The following is a 12,926-nucleotide window of genomic DNA, read 5'->3' on the forward strand; positions in this document are numbered from 1 at the left end:
AATGTGTGTTAAAAAAAAAAAAAAAGCCATTCAGTCTGACCTTATTAATAAAATAAAAAAAATCAAATTTTTGGATTAAAAAATCACAATACTAAGATCGTCTATATCATCAAAAATAATAAACGCCTCATTGATCCCCTGCCTGTCCAATAGTAGCAGGCACTGAGATCGTATTACAGCTGCTCTCACTATACTTACTGTAGTTATCTATAACCTTTTGCACAAAGTCTCAACACGCATTAAAGACACTACCGATTTTCTTTGCAAACTTACACAATTCACTTACATTGCAGACACATACAGTCCTTCCTATACACAATTGATGTAGAGATCAGAGTCTCTCTAATGCAATCCCCCACAATGAAGGATTAGCTACTACAGCAGAAGCCCTACATCTAACACCAACGAGTAACCAACAATGTGGCTTTGTCAGAACTGATTTAATATTGACTTTTATATGCAAATACAAGGTACAGAAATGCAGACCAATAATGCCCCCTTTTATGCAAATGTATTTGTGCCATGTTGAAAAGAAACTGTTCATGAATGATGAAATCTCCAACTGGCGGTACTACATGGTTGATATATTCTTTATTTACAAAGGAAGAGAGGAACAAATGCTATCAATGATAAATTATCTGAATAAAAAAATCCAACGTCAATTTACATTGATCTATGACTGAGACAGAATACACTTTTCAGATGTCCTTGTAATGAAAAAGGAAGGTTACATGGAGTCTGATATGTATTTTAAATCCATGGACAGAAATATCCTGCTATCCACGCAAATGTGGCATCTTAAGAACAATGTAAAAAGTTTACCTTATAGCCAACTGAAAAATAACCCATTGATCTCTAGTACAGAAGAATTCTCTAAAGATGTTGATATCTTACTAAAATTTGAAGAGGCTATGATGAAAACCTTCTTCGCGGCTTAAAAAACAAAGAAGCATATATACAAAAAGTAGACATACTTAAACAAACTACTAAAAAGACAAAAAGTTATAAATTACTTCTCTTTGTCATAACATACAAAGTAGAATCTAATAAACATATTGCATACAAACATTGGAGTATCTTAAAAAGAGATTCTAAAATTGGAGACCTATTCAAAGAAAACCCCTCTTCTACTTTAAAAGTGTCAAAAATATAGGGGACCATATTATTAAGGCAGACATTATACAACCCCTTAAATAAATATTTCTGTGCAATCCCAAAACAAGCACATACCCATGCCTACACTGTGGACACTGTAGTAATGTTATAAAAGGTGACTATCTATTATCCACACACAGGGGCAAAAAGGATCTAAAGGATTTTGCCACAGATGGTACACTATTGGACAGTTCCACACAGCTCCGTTATTGACTTAACAAGATGTTAACTTAAGTTCTAACGGAATCTTAAAAGCTCACCAACTACCGTTAAGATGGTGTGGCGTTAACTTTCTGAAACAAAGTTAACTTTAACGGCCATCAGTGTTAAAGATATGCAAAAGAGGTGTGGAACACCTCAACACATATTCACAGAAGCCAATTAACATTAACACGGGACTTAATACTGTCTTATTTTCAGTCATGGCTATTCTTTACGTAGGGTGCTTAAGGCAACTAACGCCGGGTAGCAGACATTGTGGCCTTCTCATGGGTGCTGAAGAGGCGCACTTTGGCTTCCTATATTGCCGTAGCAATATAGGAAGCCACAGTGAATACCCTGGACTAGGCCAAGAAATGTAGCCAACGCATATTATTACCTTGTATGCGATAGTGGTTGTACCGCTATGCCATACAATGGGTAGTTGTCTTCCAAGAGAACAGGGGAGCGCAGGATAGCACCATAAATAAGGGGGTGGGGGCATGCCGAAAATAGTGCAATAACGTAACAACACTTTAGCTGCAGAAACTTGCAGGATCTTGTAGGTTGACTACTCACATTTCAAAAGATAAAATAGAGCATATCACAAATATGGAACTTATCCTTGTCAAACCAGCTGGATAGGGGGAAACTCATTAGATTTCCAAGGAGAGAAACAATAGTATAGATTGTATAACAAATTTATATCTATAAGTTAACACCTGAAGATTTTACACTCACAATAAGTGCTTTCTTTAGTGCAGTGATGAAAAACGTTAACAGGGCAGAAGTCTGATCTGCTGAATCGGAGTAATTTCCCAGCCACACCACCTCCGTGGATGTCAGCATCGGCTTCTCTGCGTCTCAGCTCCTCGCAGGCAGGCTGGTTCCATCGGTTACTTCCGGTGTCTGCTGCCCGGGAACGTGTCTCAAACAGACTCCTTTCACTCCAGACTCTACTCGTTTAGCTGGAAATCAATTTCCTCAGGAGTCAAGATCCTGAAAGTTTCTACAGCTTACGTGTTGTTACTTGATTGCACTATTTTCTGCATTTCCCCCCCTTTTTTATGGTGTTGTCCTTTGTTCTCCTGATCTCTACATATACTTAGGAACTTGTGAAACAGTTCCTTGTTCAAGGGTTTGAGTAGAGTTTTTTCACATATCATGGGTTACTTGCACATTTATCCCTTATTCTTATTCTTATTATTATTATTATTATTATTATTATTATTATTATTTATCCTATATTTGTTATTGCACAAGACATACATATATTTTTAATTGTGGTACTTCACAATAATGTCTGATTAGATTATTATTCATTATTGGTTGGATTTGCACTGTTTAACTTACTCATACAATGGGTTGTTACTTAGTGAGGGCATTTGTATTAACCCCTTGATACCTTTGTGACCATGAAGGCATGCAGTATACAGTATACATGACATCTTCATTAGAATATGGCTAATGCGAGCCAGCGTTACTTCCAGCTAGATGTTTTATCCCTAATGTAGCTGGCTATATATATGCTACATATGCTAATGACGGCCCTAACAAACTTTTTTTTTGCATATAATTAATTTTGTGAAACTCCATTAAACTCATGGAAGCTAAAGTCCATTACCTGTTTAGGTAATGTCACGTTATTCGCCATGATTTAACAGAGCTTTGTGAATCTGCCCCTACATATTGTTATGCCTTGAAATGAACTTGTGTCATGTTATATCTGGGGCAGACTTTCAGAAAGGTCAAAGACCACTTATAACAACACGAGCGATATTAAGAAGAATAATAGTGAATCACCAGTTCTCAGTATTCAGATATAATGTACCATTTTGATATGATATGTACCACCATAATGTAGAGGCAGTGATAGGAATAAACACCTGTTGCATAGTGAGGCTTTTTGGATTTATACTCTGTAAACCCTTGCACCAGACAGTTTGAATGGGGACAAAAGAGAGGTAAGGGGGAGTGGTGGTAGGTGCCCTGGTGAGGGAGGATAGGCCACCCTGGTGCAAAGTTGCTTGCTTGAGCAGTTAGTAAAGCATTGCCATGCAGTGTCTTACAAGTCTAGTTTATGGTAGATATTAACCCCTTTTGTACCTGTGCTATGGATTGCAAGCTTCTGGCATCACATATGTATTTTCTACCATAGAGTTTGTAATAACTCTTATTTCATATCTCTATCGTAGAAGTACAGTATATAGGTTCCCCTTACCCACCATGGTAATTAACTCTTGTTTATCAGAGTTATAAACATTATAGATATTAACCCCTTTTTGTACTTGTGCTATGCATTGCTAACTTCTGGCATCACATATATATTTTCTGCCATAGAGTTTGTAATAACTCTTATTACATATCTCTATAGTAGAAGTACAGTATATGGGTACCCCTTACCCACAATAGTAATTAACTCTTGTTTATCAGTAGAGTTAAATACTGCATAGCTATATCAATTTTAATATTGCACCCAGAACATTCTTACTGCAATGTGAAAATGTGCCTTCTTTTTTTCTTGGGAGCGATATTACCTCTAATTTAACAGAGTTTGATGACTCCCAGTTTATATATCTTTCAAACCACTGCTGAAAGCAGTAGATAAATGAGTTATTATTCTGATTTGACTCACTACCTTTTTGCACATTTTTTGTGCCACAAAAGGGTGCTTTTTTTTTAAATAATTATTTTATTTACAAGATATATATATATTTTTTAATTTGAATAATAACATAGCAAAGGTTTGACCCTTTTTTTTTAAACCTGGAAATTTCAATAATCCAAGTGCTTTTCATGTGAGCAGAAACTTCTACGCATTTTTTTAAAATTACAAGCTTTCAACATTTTTATGTTTCCAAGAATGTGTCACACATCTGTACAAACCACCACTGAAAACCATGTTGAGAGCCACTTAATTATGATTCCCTCCAAGACTTGAACCTGTAACCTCAGTCTGCAGAGACACTGGAGTGGTCAATGAGCCACTACAGCAGCTGCTTAGCTCCTTTGCTGCTTCAAACTAGTCAGGGTTATGAAAGCATCCATCCTGCTGTGCCCCACCTGTCATGAATCACCATTAATCAGTCATCCCCTTCTGCTATTTAAACCTGTTGGTCACTGCAGCATGTTACCAGTTCCACATGGTTACAATCTGTTGGATCAATATGTGGTCTGATTCACTATCTGTCCTGAACTGTGACCCATTTTATTTCTGAGTTCAGCTGATCTGATTGCCCTAACTCTGGATTTAACTAGGTCTCTGTCTAATGGTGTTATGCATGGATTTTGAAAGGTCTGATTGTCTCCAATAGTAGCTCACACATTTCCTGGAAATATTGCAAATTCACAACATTTTGCCATATTTGAAAATAAGCAAAAATTTGACATTTTCACAAAGCCTTTTTAAGGTAGTCCCTGAAATAGAATGAGAAGGAGAAAGAGGAGAGAATAAAGGAGACAAGTGTATAGTAGAGGACCCATTTATCTTATATATCTCCACGGAACAGGCCTAATATACCTGGGAAATGCACTCTCTCTTCTATTAATCAAAAGCAAAAATTCAGTGTCTGGATTAAAAAGGCTTCGCACACTCTTCATGAAAATTAAAAGGTCAATTTCACCTGGTTTGTGAATTTAGGCAAACAAATTCACACAGCTCTAACTTGATTATTCATCCCATCCCGTTCATGTCCTGTCTGTCCCATCCAAGTCCTAATTTTGCAGTAATTTTCCCACTTTATTCAGCCATCATATATCGCATCCTATTGTTACACTGCAGTTCTGTCTACCACACACCCCCTACATCCAGGCTTCAACTATATCCTTAATACAAGATACAGTGAATTATATTTGCTAATATTATGTCAGGACTGCTACAATATGAAGTCTAAACATCATAGCCAGAACTTCCAAGGATCTACAGTGACATTCTGCTTGATCTCTATAAAATTTGTGATTTCTTTTTGCCAGATTACATTGTTCATCATATCATTATAGGTTGCACTGTATGTTAGTCATAAAATTAGATGTATGGACCAAATGAAGTTGCTAGACCAATTTTTCAGAATGCAACTTATTATGAGAAAACAGCAAGTCCCAAATTTACAGGTACTGTATGCTGCATTATATATATGTAACGGGTTTTCTGACCTGGCCTGACCACCCAATCTCACATTGGCCCCTGTGGTCTAACCAGTCCCCATTACAGTGTAGTGTCTGGTGGTGCACCTGTTGGCAACAGGACTCCTGAGTCTCCCGCATGATGTTGTGTGGGGATTGGCAACCCAGACAGACAGCTGAGGTAGTGTACTTGAGTCCTACCTAGATCCAGTGCAGCGCCTCCACCTCATCAGGATCCCAGCGTCCGCTTGTGGATGGTCCTGGTGAGGAACTCCTCTGTGGTGCACTCCTCGGTGTAATCACTCCACACTTACACACGAGGGTATGATTTAACAAGATCATCTTTATTGCTTCGCGGCGGGCCAGCTGCCCCTCACAGTGGTTGTACTCAGCCGCTCATGTTCACCGCACTTCCCTTTGAAAGGTGTCCTTTCCCAAATTGGTGGATTCCCTATCTCCCCTTAGGGAGATATTCCCTGTGCCAGGTCCGTGGTCACAGTCTCATGAGCTGTCTCCTCCCAAGTCTGTACTCAGACTTGCTCCTTACTACAACATCTACAACCAACTCCTTTCATATCCTCTGAACTACTCCAACAACTAACTTTTGAGCAGTGCTGTGCCTTATGTATACTCTGGGGACAGGAACAACTCTGACATCACTAATTATGGATTCAGAGCATGTGGCCACTCCCATCCATATATAGGGCACCTCACCAGGGTGTGAGGGCAAACCTCCATGATTACTGCTGGCATGCTCATAACTTACCAGGCCTTACTGTCAGCAGGAGAGATGTCTGTAATCCATTTTACAGCATGGTTACATTCTCCCCCTGGTGAATCCCACCGTCCCTGGCTGGGACCTAAATTTGACGTACCTTTCTTCAGGAAGCACTGTAAAATGAATGACATACATAATTAGTCACAACATTGACAGATTTCACAAAACATTGCGTCAAGCAAGCCCTGACCAGCAGCCACTAACTTACGCAACAGCCATCCTGTTCCCCCTAATAATAGTGACGAGGATCGGGTTTCTTAACTTCCCGACCCCCCATGTCCAGGACTGTCACACTGTAATCGCGTGGCAACCCCCTTTCAGGTCGATACACCACTTTATGCTTATAGACATTTCTGCCTATACTCCACACCGTCATAAGGTGCGCTATCCTCTCCTCGGCTCTGCTGCCCTTAATGGCACCCCCCTTATTTACCATATATTCTTCTATGGTCTCTCGTAACCACCTGTCCCTATTGTCTGCGATCTCCTGCATGAGGGGTTCCGGAACATAGGGATATTCCAAGCCATGGGAATACTTGTACTTGGCGGTAATAGCCCTCTCAGCCCAGCTGCACTGAGTCAAATTAGCATTCCCTGCCCTCCCTGGCAACACCCATGACAGGGGCTCGTCTGGGTCGACGGGGTCTGTCAGTATACTGGGACCCTTGGGCTCTATACTGCCGTGACAGATTTGAAACCACCGCTCCTGCATCTCCTTTTGCCGCTTCTCTGCGGTAAATTCCCCCTTAGCCCACCAGTAATCTACTACATCCTCCCTTTGTAGTAGGAACCGAGTGCAGTCCATCCATCCCACATAACCCTCGAATAATGGGGCCCACCACCGGGTCTCCCTAACCTTCTCGGGCTCTGATTCTAGGGAATCTCCCTCCTCTGTGTCCCCCCAGGAAGACACCCCCGATGTCCCAGTAGATCGGGACTTAGGCCACCCCACACGCTTTGGCCTTTCCTCTAACTTCACGATAGCCACGCTAGTGCTCCAACTACTCATGGATGCCTCCCCTGAATAGCCTCCACCCACCGACCCATCATCGGACGTATAACTTGCCAGTCTCTCCCCAGTCCGTTCCTCCGAAGTTCCCTGGGACCCTCCCGACATTCCCAAACTGGATGAGGACCCACGGGAAAAGGTGACGGGGACAGGGGCTTTATCTAGGGCATGGGTTTGGGCATATGGATGGGCAAATGGTATCCGCGGGGTTCTGACCCGCTCTCTACCCTTAGAGTGTCCAGGATCACTGCGAGGACTCTCCGCTGGCTGAGCCTCACCCTTCTCGACTCTCCTTACAACCTGCCAGCTCTTTGTTGTCACAGGTGATCGGGAAGCACTGCCCGATCGCCGAGGCGTCGTTGTCATTTCTCCGGTCGTTCTGCTACCTCCGCCGGAAGTGATGTCATCACCGGAACCGGAAACTCCGCCATCTTGAGATGGATCCCCATGCGGGATCTCTTCTTCCAGAACGACGTCCGGAAGTTCCGCTGCTTTCTCTTGCGCCGCCTGAGCCTGACACCGCCTTTCCTCCACGGATGCCGTCCCCGGAGCCTGGTGAGAACAAGGGCTGCTCTTACCGCTCCGCAGGGTGGCCGTGGATCGCCCGTCACCGCTGGACCCGCTGGTCCAAGGAATGGAAGGACTTCGCTTGTCAGCCTTCTGCTCCACTGGCGACACCCGACTCCTCTCACCGATACTCCCGGTAAGTGGTAATTTCCTCCCGTCTTCTCCACAGGATACTGCCAAGGGTCGGATCACTGCACCGGACGACACTCTGGGTTCCTCATCGGAGGAATCCACTTCCACTCTGCTCGGGGTCACCGTTCGCGGCGACCGCCTTTTAGTCTCCCAGTCGGTACGCTGACCGACCGCTCCTTTCTCCTCGGGCTCGGCCTTAGCAACTGGCCCCGATCCCCATTCTCCGGGATCCGCACCTTCTTTCCACAGTGCAACGGGGGACCCGACGGACAGCCTAGCCGTATCCCCCGTGGGGGTCGATAGTCTGGATGGGCACAAATGTAGGCATAGGCCACAAGTACTGTGTACCACATTGCGGGCAGCGCGCCGCCGTGCCCACGGTACCACCGTGTAGCCTGCATTGTAGAAAGAGGCACACCACAGTCTCGGTGCCTGCCACCCGAATCACCAGTAAGCCTCCTGGTGCTGAATAGGGTTGAGTGGAGACCATCGTAGTCGCTTCTTGTGGATAGGCCATTGTCTTAGTAGGAGATACTTGCAGCAGCGGTCTGTTCTGTGAACCGGCTCTGCGAGACTGACAAGCAGGGGTTGAGTTGCCAGCCACTCCCTTGACTAGCTCCACCCTCATCTGACAAAGCTGGAAACCACCCCCACTAGTAGCAATTATGGGCGGGTCCCACAGCTTAATAGGATGTCCTTTAATTGAGGCCGCACCTTTCACAGTCCTGGAGGGCACGGCCACAGCTTTCGCACCATTACCCCCAACATGGTGGGGTTCTTTCTTTGGCGCCAATCCCGGCCAACTGTCTGCAACTTTTGCAAATGCAGAATTCTCTGCAACGAGCCCACACGGTCTCCCAGGGAAGCGGGAGCCTCCATCTTGTTTTGCATTCCCAATCACTTTAGCAACTGAGGTAGCTTTCTGTATAACGCTCACCAGCTGGCAAGCAGATCCTTCTTTTTCACCAGCCACAATCACAACGTCCTCAACACTGTCCTCCAGGGTAGCACCCTGCGGTCCTAGGCAGGACCAAAATGGTGCGGCCACACCCTTAGCATCACTCCACAGCAGGCTCGCGAAAGTCATTTCCGTAGCATGCTCTTCACCCGCACACACGCCATGTGCGCTCTCTCCATTAACCTCCGTCCGCTATCTTGGACCTTCCGCACCACGCGGATCCTCCATTCTTGTGGTCGCCATTCGTTCACTGTACTTAGGATTATTGTACATGGAGCTCCTCTCTGCGGGGCAGCTACCACACCGGTACAATAAAGATTACCTTGATGCACCACCTTGTGTATCTAATGTAGGCTGGACTCGTGTTGCACTACCTCAGGCTAGGCTCACTCTCTCTGTGTCTGCTGTATATCCTTCCTCCCAGTCTGTGCTCCCTTCGGTAAGTGGTCTGGAATGGGCTAGAGTACTCTGGCTCTACCATGCAGTACTTGGGCGTCTACCTACTGTTGGCTAGCCTAGCGCAGACCCTCTCCAGGATTCCTGACCACCTTAACAGGCTATCCCTTTAGGCATCCTACCAACTAGCACTGCCTCAAGGTGACTAGGACAGCTATAGTCCGGCTCCAAACCCCCAACTCCTTTCAGGCCCCTAGGTCGTCCCTGCGAACTGACAAACTCCATCAGCCCCCTGACTACCCCTAGGTCCGTCCCAACGCAGCACAAAGTGGCAGCAGACACTCTCCCTGTTTCCAAGTGACCTAGAAAAAAGCCTGTCCTGTTGACAGGTCTATCTCAGCAGCGCCTCCAAATGTAACAGGTTTTCTGGCCTAGCCTGACCCACCCATTCTCACATTGGCCCCTGTGGTCTAACCAGTCCCCATTACAGTGTAGTGTCTGGTGGTGCACCTGTTGGCAACAGGACTCCTGAGTCTCCCGCATGATGTTGTGTGGGGATTGCCAACCCAGACATGCAGCTGAGGTAGTGTACTTGAGTCCTACCTAGATCCAGTGCAGCGCCTCCACCTCTCCAGGATCCCAGCGTCCGCTTGTGGATGGTCCTGGTGAGGAACTCCTCTGTGGTGCACTTCCCGGTGTAATCACTCCACACTTACACACGAGGGTATGATTTAACAAGATCATCTTTATTGCTTCGCGGCGGGCCAGCTGCCCCTCACAGCGGTTGTACTCAGCCGCTCATGTTCACAGCACTTCCCTTTGAAAGGTGTCCTTTCCCAAATTGGTGGATTCCCTATCTCCCCTTAGGGAGATATTCCCTGTGCCAGGTCCCTGGTCACAGTCTCATGAGCTGTCTCCTCCCAAGTCTGTACTCAGACTTGCTCCTTACTCCAACATCTACAACCAACTCCTTTCATAACCTCTGAACTACTCCAACAACTAACTTTTGAGCAGTGCTGTGTCTTATGTATACTTTGGGGGCAGGCACAACTCTGACATCACTAATTATGGATTCAGAGCATGTGACCACTCCCATCCATACATAGGGCACCTCACCAGGGTGTGAGGGCAAACCTCCATGATTACTGCTGGCATGCCCATAACTTACCAGGCCTTACTGTCAGCAGGAGAGATGTCTGTAATCCATTTTACAGCATGGTTACATATAGTATATTTTTTAAATAGAAAAGGGAAGCTAGTTAATGTGGTTTTATATTTTCAAGGTATCTGTGTACTGTTTTCATAGGCCTTTCCAACTGTCTGTAAATATGGTCAAGGTCACTACATCTGACACAAAGTTAAGTTTTAGACCAACAGATCTCTACCTTGTACATAAAAACATAAAATGCATGTGAAAACCTTTACTTGAATGCAACAAAAAAGAAAGTTCAGAGGAATGCACACGAGCAAAATTATAGAGGAAGTCTTTGATGAGTGCTTTTTAGAAATGTAATTGTTTTAGATGCATTTTAGAATACACTTATACTAACAGCAAATTCATTCTGAAACTGGCATGAAAGTGGTTAATGTAATTCCTTTTTGAGCAAGTGACCCCATATGTGTTGCAAATGAGCTCAATAAATTGTAATGCCAGATATTGCTTATAGGGGTGGACAATCGATCCTTAATTTGTAGCTCTTTGCTGGTTAAATTATAGAGTTTGCAAAGTACATCTTTGGGGCTGAGAAATGAAAAGCTTAATGAATACCACATTGATTGCATTTGTGTAGAAGCAATATATTTAAGTGATTTATGTCATGCCAGGTGCTCTGTATGTGTGTAACATAATAGGATTAGAGGGTTAAAGAAAGGGATTAAAGAGAATCAATTACAGTAAAGTACTAAAGTAGTGGCCTTTTGTAAATTTTACCCATTGGTGGGTCTTCTTTAGCAATTAAATTATGATATATGGAGAGCATAGTAGAAAATAATTATTGTGCAAGACTTGTGTGCATTCATTTTCTCCTTAATTATATTTATAGCAAGGATGACCTGTGCTCAAAGGAGACAGATTAAAAACGGAATTAGAGCAGTGTCAGATGTTAACCACTATTGCCCAGCCTGAATAATAATTCCACTGGTAATCCATTTATAAATGTAGAGAAGCAAGCAACACATTGGAGCACATCGCAGAAGAGTACTCTTGTTTCTAAAATATCAAATCCCTTCAAATAGGTTTACGCAGAGCTGGACCAATGTAAAAAAAAATGCAGCTGAAGTGCATATGTTATATTGCTGATATTATACTGTGTGTGATGGCGCTTGCGCGCGCACAGGCTGCAAGTACAAATTGCAGGATCCCTTAGAGGCCGCCCCGTGTGCGTGCGCGCACGATGGAGCGCAATGGCACGACCGCATTTTGAAAAAACAAAATATTTGTCTTTTCAAGTGACTGCCACGTCACGGTTTCGTCACATGCGTGTTTCAGTCAATCATGGCGAACCAGCTCCGTGACATCATGGCCATGCCTCCCCATCGCCTGAAACAGTATGGGCAGAGATCGCTTGAGTGTCGGGTGCGTGCCACGCCTTGCGCGCACACGCACTCAAGCACACAGTATAATCTCAGCCTAATTAATAGGGATTGTGCTATATTTACTGTAGGTTAGCAAATGTGTTGAGGGTTTATTTAAAAAAATTATTTTCAAACATTTAAAAAGGTGCAAATATTTTGAAGGAACTTTCAGGGTAAAATATTTTATCGACATTTTTATTTCAGATTTTTTTTAATATCCTCTCGTTTCATTTTTCCCTCAATTTGTTCAAATAGTCTCTCATTTTAAATTTTCAATTACTTCAAAAGAAAAAAAAAGAGCCCTTTTAGTTTTTAGTATACAGTATTCTAATATATAGTATACTTCCTCTTATATTACATATTTATCTAGAATCTACCCTTTATCTTCCAGTGTAAATTATTTTTTTGTGGTGGAGGAAGATCTCGAGTTATGAATAAAGCCCTTCTATTAAATCAGCACTTTCTCATGAGCCTATAACTCCCTCAGCTACAGAGCATGACATAACCAAGAGCATGACATAACCAAGAGCATGAACAACCCATGAGTTTTCTGATCTTAATATATACATTTGAAACTTGTGGGGTTGTTGGTAGATGTGGTGAATTTGATTGGTCCGTGGGTCTTTCACTCAGCCTCTGGCCAATCAGATTGGTCCGTATCCCTGCCCCGCATGCCTCTCATTGGCCTGCGTGGCTCTATGACGTCACCCAACTGCCACTCTCTTCTCCTCCTCACTCGCAGCTCACCTTCCCCCTCAGCCTCACCCAACTGCCACACACACGCACCAAGCGGCCCGGACCGCCGGCTCCCCCCCCCATCACCCCCTCACTCATCACTCCCCCAGCTCACCTCCCCGCCGGCTCCCCCCCCTCCATCACCCCCCTCACCCGCAGCTCATTGCGCATGCGAAGAATACTCCCGTTACCTAGGGAGGGAGATGGGCGTGGAGGGGTGGGGGTGCGCAGTCACGGCGCTGCCACCAGACTACATCCCCCAGCTTCCCCGGCGAGCGGGTGACGCGCCGGTCCAGTGACCC

The sequence above is a fragment of the Ascaphus truei genome, chromosome 5, assembly GCF_040206685.1.
Source record: "Ascaphus truei isolate aAscTru1 chromosome 5, aAscTru1.hap1, whole genome shotgun sequence".
NCBI classification, from domain to species: Eukaryota; Metazoa; Chordata; class Amphibia; order Anura; family Ascaphidae; genus Ascaphus; species Ascaphus truei.